This window comes from Entamoeba invadens, assembly GCF_000330505.1.
Source record: "Entamoeba invadens IP1 unplaced genomic scaffold scaff_1105074725111, whole genome shotgun sequence".
In the NCBI taxonomy this organism is placed as follows: Eukaryota; Evosea; order Mastigamoebida; family Endamoebidae; genus Entamoeba; species Entamoeba invadens.
The window spans coordinates 141,479-148,362 of record NW_004443550.1 but is presented as its reverse complement, the minus strand read 5'-3'; positions in this window follow the sequence as shown (position 1 = coordinate 148,362).

The following is a 6,884-nucleotide window of genomic DNA, read 5'->3' as shown; positions in this document are numbered from 1 at the left end:
GAGAGGTATTTCAATAGAAGAAACAAATAACTCGTTTCTCTTTTTTGATTCAAAAATAACACAACCAGACGAAGAGCGCGTTCTGATTTTTTCTTCATTTTTTCAACAACGTATCGCCAAATTGAGTTACACGTTTTTTGGTGATGGCACTTACAAAATAGCATCTTCAATAATAAAATGTTTATACACAATTCATGCATTAATAAATGGAAATTGTTTTGCAATAGCATTTTTATTGATGCCCAACGAAAAAAAAGCAACTTTTGAAAGAGCATTTGAAGCGATCAAAACTTTTATTATTAATGGACCTAATGGTGAGTCCAAAGATGGGTTGACATTTATATCTGATTGTCAACCAGCTGCATTTGTCCCTGCCAAAAATGTTTTTGGATGTGATATCCACATTTGTTTTTTCCATATAAATCAAGCTGTATGGAAAAGAATGTCACAAGAGGGGTTGTCTTCACAGTACAATAATGACCCTCTTTTACATCTCTGGGCAAGAAGATTAATGGCACTTCCGTTTGTACCAAGTGATAAATTGAAATCTTGTTTTGAATGGTGTTTTGAAAATCTCGCTTTTGATGAAAAGTATGGCCTTAAAGGAGATATCGCCGACAAATTTAGAAGAGTGATTGATTATTATAAAAGTCAGTGGATTTCTTCTCCCGAACAAATTGCTCGCATTTCTCAGTTTGATTTGAATGACAGAACCAATAATAATTGTGAAAGTTACCACAGTGGATTAAGTAATATATATGACCGTGTTCATCCTAATATTTATATTTTGACACACATTCTTCGTGAAGTTGAAAACGTTGTATTTGAAAACTACACTTTATTTCTTAATGGTGTCAATTCAAAGAACGTGCCAAAATCAATAACAGAATTTAAAAGAAAAATAACTGAAATTAACGATAAGATGAAAGCTGGATTGTTTTTAACTGATTTATCTTATCTTGACGCAATTTCAATAAGCTACATGTCTTATTATTTTTCTTGCAAAGAATCAAGAAAAAGTTCGAGTGCTAACTCAATTGAAATGAGCAAAGTGTTTTTATCTCAAATAATTTCAATATCAGAAGAACAACAGTTGGATTTAGAGGAAACAATAGAAACAGAATTTACTTCAAGTATAACGGATAGAACAAGAGAAGAATTTTCAAGAATATCATGTGAAATTTCACAATCACGTTGTCCAGACTTAGAGGTCGACATTCAGCAAGAAATCCCATTATCATCAATTGTGTCCGATCCAAATAACAGTAATTCTCATGAAAAAATAGATAAACCAATACGTCGTCTAAAACGAAAAAAGAAAACAGTTATACAACAAATTGCAAAAGAAAAACATAAAAGAAAAACAAAAGATATTTAATCGATTATTTATATGTGATATTTTAATAATACTGTAATTTCATTATTAATTGATATATAAATGAACAAAAATATACTTTTATTTTAATGTATTTCTTCAAATGTATTAAAATGTGTGCAATATAGAAAAACAATTTATAGATGGTCAACAACAATTATTAAATGTAGTAAAAACAATTAAAAGACAATATAAAGGCACGTTTTTAAAATGTATTTATTTTTGTATGCATATAATAAATGTATATAATATTATTATATTAATTTAACAAGCAAACAAATAAAAAAACCATATATTTGTTTTAAACAACTTAAATAAGAAATAATACAACAAGTGTGTCAAATAAATGTAAAGTATTTGTTTGAATCAAAGGATATTATTAATAATAGATTGTATATTCGATAAATTATAATAAAAGTTAAATAATGTAATATATTAATGTTAAATAATTTGTGTAAAATAATCATTATTACTTTTTATATAACGAGTACGCCCAATAAAAGAGTACGCCCATTATATTGGTACGCCCATTTAACTCAGATCCGGCAAAAAGTTTCCATCTGTAAAGAAAAGGTTTTGGAGATCGCAAAAACAAACAATACTACGAAAAATACTAAAACTACTTTATTTTTGTCATAAAAACAAAGAAAATATACCCCTTTTCGTTTTAAAATGCATTTTTGGGACAAGTTCCAAATTTTTTCCCTGTTCCCTGATAGACCCTGTTTAAACCTTTTTTGAAACGAGTTTATTTTGAAAAATATTATACGAAAAATATTATTTCTTTAAATATTTTTTGGAGACATCACAAAAACATGTTATAAACATATCATATTAATAAATTTATAAAATATAAATAAATTTGATGATAACAAACGGTTAACTGGTGTAAACTTTTTGGGTCATTTATTATTAAATCACACTTATTTATATTAGAAATAATTTATTGATATAAAAGAACAAATTATTTGGGGTTCTAATGTGTTAACCCTTTCAACAATAAAAAAGTTAATTATAACAAAAATGTGTTTAATTAATCGATATGTTTAATTATATTATATTTTTATTAAAAAAATAGTTTCACGTTAATAAAAAAATATTAAATTATACATTATTTAATTTTAATAAATTTTTTCTATTAATATGTTGTTGATATATATTAAATTATATGTTAATTAACTATTTTTCTTGTTTGTTAGTATAATAACTTTTAAATATATTGATAATATATTAACAATTTATTATTTGATTTATTTAATGTGGGTTGTGAATGTATTTTAACATTGTTCGAAAATCAAAATAGCTGGTGATCATACAACCAATATGTCAAGTATTTCATAAAGAGTTTTACTAACACATATGTTGTGATTAAATACACAATTATATTGTTTACAGTTTGTTTCAGACAATTTGTCGTGTCACAGTGTGTAGGGTTAATTTTTTTTTAATTCTTTACTCAAAAAAACCAACAACTTATATAAAACATATACAAAACTATGAGTTATAATTTTAAATAACAAATCTTTTAAAATCAACTAAGGAATTCACTTTTTAAACTGTTTTTCAAAAATTTGTACTAGGGTGTCCCTAATTTTTGCATTTGTTTTGTTTATTATTTTTGTGAATCAGTTTTTGTAGTAAATATCGATTATTTTTTAAATAAAAAGGAGAAAAACTGTCTTCAAAAAACATTTTTTACTTGAAAAATTTTAAAGCACAAAAATGCGCTATAAAAAACCCGATATAACAAGATTTTTGTTGTAAAAACATATAAAAGACATATGACTGGATGAGACCCATCCACTGGATACATGTGTCTATTTTTCTATCCACTGGACAAACCAGTTTCCATGGATGGCAAAAATAAAAATTATATAAATAGATAATTTGATTTTTTGTAAACAAAATTTTATTTTGCCGAATTATTTTTTCATTGTTTTTAAAATCAAAAAAATATTCAGATGTATTACAAACATTAAAACAATCGTAATTATAAATCAAAAATTCTCAAAGTACATCGTAGAATCAAAAACATTGTACATATTTAAAAAGGTAATTATATTAAATCAAGACATAATTACAAAAATTATAACAAAATATCAAACTTATCAAATATCAAAAGCGTGATTTCCACAACATTGTATTTGTATCAAAAACCCAATTTATAAACTTTCAAACAAAAACACAACTAAATTAGTTGTTTGTTTTTGTTTTTGGTTTTGTTTTTGTTTTTGTTTTTGTTTTTGTTTTTGTTTTTGTTTTTGTTTTTGTTTTTGTTTTTGTTTTTGTTTTTGTTTTTGTTTTTGTTTTTGTTTTTGTTTTTGTTTTTGTTTTTGTTTTTGTTTTTGTTTTTGTTTTTGTTTTTGTTTTTGTTTTTGTTTTTGTTGTATATCAAGTTGTCTATGATATCAATATTAAATAATAATAAAAAACGTCTGTTATTTCAGTGTTTTCCTTGACATTCTAATGTGTACAAATATATTCAACATCAATACAAATGTAAACGACAATTCACATTTATTAATAACATTAATAATACTGTAATTATACTCATATTCAGAAATATACTTAACAATAAACATAAATAACATCCAAGTGATAAATGAAATATCAATTAAATTCTTTTAAACAATCCCAATTTATTACTAAAACATACACAATAAAAATTTTATTAACAATACATGGTTAATTTATATAATTTAATATTTGAATCATTTAAGTTGTTGCTAATTTAAAAAGTCAAAACAACATAAAATGTAGATAAACAACCAGATATAACAACACTATCATCTAATTTAAAAAATAAAATTATGATACATTTATACTTGAAATGTGTTTATATGTATAACTAAACTAAGAATATTTTAATTGGTGATTCATGATTAAATAATATAACACTTATTTAAAAAACAATTTATTAGTTGTTATCATGTATTTACATATACCAATTAAATAAAAATACTTATTAAGGTATTGCATTAAACAGAGAGATTATCATGTATAACTAAATTATTATAAATAACAATAAAGTATATTACATATTTAACATACACAAAAAGTTGATAATCTGCTTTTTACAACATATTGTTTTTAAAGTTATAACTAAAATAATAAAATAAAAATACTACAAATTATTATTTTGTATTGAAAAAGTTTTTCATATTGTATATATAAGCTTTAGTGGTAAACAGTACCAATCATTTTATTTTTTATTATTATTTTATAGATAAAATCAAAAAGAAGCGGTCAATAAGAAGAAAGCGTTTTAAACATACTTAACTACTATTATTTTGTTGTTTTTTTATTATTTAATATAAAGTTGTAATTTATACGAAATGTATTATTTTTTGATTTAAGCACAACCAAAATTAAAAGTTTATCTTTTATTTAATTATTTTAAAATTTACAGTTTACATATGCTTTATTAAAAACATTAATTAACATTTAACAGACTGTATTTTCAATTATAAATAAAATATATACAATAATGTCAATACAAATCTAATTGTTGAATTCGATTTCAACTTGTAAAGTAGTTGTCTATTAATTAAATGTGTTGATTTCCCTTAGACTATTGATTGTAATATATTATGTGTATGTATATATTAGCCACAAGTCGGAACCTAAAAATATTTTAAATTGTGTTATTCTCTTGATATTGATGTTATATTTTGAATTTTTAGTTTAATGTTTCATGTTTGCATATTTAACAATTACCACTTTTTAATTTTAGGCAGTTTTTCAAATGAAAGTGTAACAAATAACAGTAAAACCCAATACACCAACTGTTGTTATTAAATTAATAATAATATTTAATATGTGCCTCCATCTTAATTGATTGTGATATTTGTGGTATTTAAGAAATACATATATGTACTGTTGTGTTTTGTATTTTGAAAAACAATAAAACAATTGTTAAGAAAAAAATAATTGAATTTGATGTCTCACTTAAATGTAATTCTCAACAAAATGTGTTGAATGATAATTGAAAACCTCCAAATAGTTATACAATAAAATTAATAACAATTGGTTATATTAATTTTTGGTTTTAACAATATGTCAAATAATTTACACATTAGTTACAATGAATAATAGAGAATAAAAATGTCATTAACAGTTATTATTTAACTGAAAATTACATTTATATATACAATATTGTAAATCTATTATTAATTGATTTAAACATTTAATCGTGTTGATAACTTTGTTTTACAAATAATTAAAACCGCTATTTTTTAAGGGTTAATAATGGTAAAATTTAAGTTATTTGTGTGACATTTTTTAAAACAGAAAAAACAATTCGTTGTGATTGATTTTATTATGCGACTTAATAATTTGGTCGCATTTTTCCTTCCAAAACTTTTTGTTAATAATTACATATAATCAAAATAATGAAAATTCGTTATTTTACTAACTTTTTATTATTTTTATAATACAACAAACAAGATTAATCACCTGTATTTTATAAACACAACAACATTAATAAAATAATTAAGTGGAGCCACTTATTGAATATTAATTTTTAATAATTTAAAGAGTTTCACTGTCAATAACTAAACTTTCATTTCGAAAAGTCCAAATATAATATAACCCAACTTATGAATTTGAACACAATACCTTAAACAAAAACTGTTAAACATTAAACCAAGTTTAAGAGTATATATTTGTTTACAACAATTTTTATTACCAACTTATTGCTCTAAAACATTTTAACATAAATATATAAAATAAATTTGCTCGGTGTCAAAGGGTTAAAAAACTTCAATATAAATCCTTATGAACAAAATAATTGTTTAATGATACAAACAATCAAAATTAATCAATTTTTTTCTAAAATTTTTAATAACACACAAAATCAAACTGTAACAACACCAATACATTTTAAATAACAATAAAAAGGTGTAGTAAACATGATACTTGATTTTGAACAGGAAAATCAATAGTATGCTTTAATTTTAATTGTTTGAATAACATATAAGTGTAAACTTTTGAATAAAAAATAATTAAAACAAAAAATTATGAACCACGTTATTGTTTCTACATTGTAACTTATACTTGTGTAAATTTGTACCCCAAACAACAAATATAACTATATTTAAATTATAATTATTTAAAACCATTGTATTGTAACAAGTTTATATTGTGTAAAATTTACAACTAAAAACGTGGTTAATTTAAATAATCTATAAAAATAATACTACATTTTTCAAAATAAACCGAATTTAAGTAATTCAACATTTCCTTTATGTGTACTTTATATTTTGATAAATATTTTTTATATATGAGCAAATCAAGTTTTTTGGTGTTTTTAAAAAGACAAAAAAAAATTTTATATTTAGAAATAAATGTGTTCTATTTCCGCTATCCAGCGATTTTTTGCCATCCAGTCATACGTCTTAATGATCTTAAAAGTGTATTTTATTTTTTTAAAAAAAACCAAATAAATTATACAGTCATGCGAAAAAGCTGTCGCGTTTGGAAAAACCTGTCTCGGGTGGTAATGAACTAT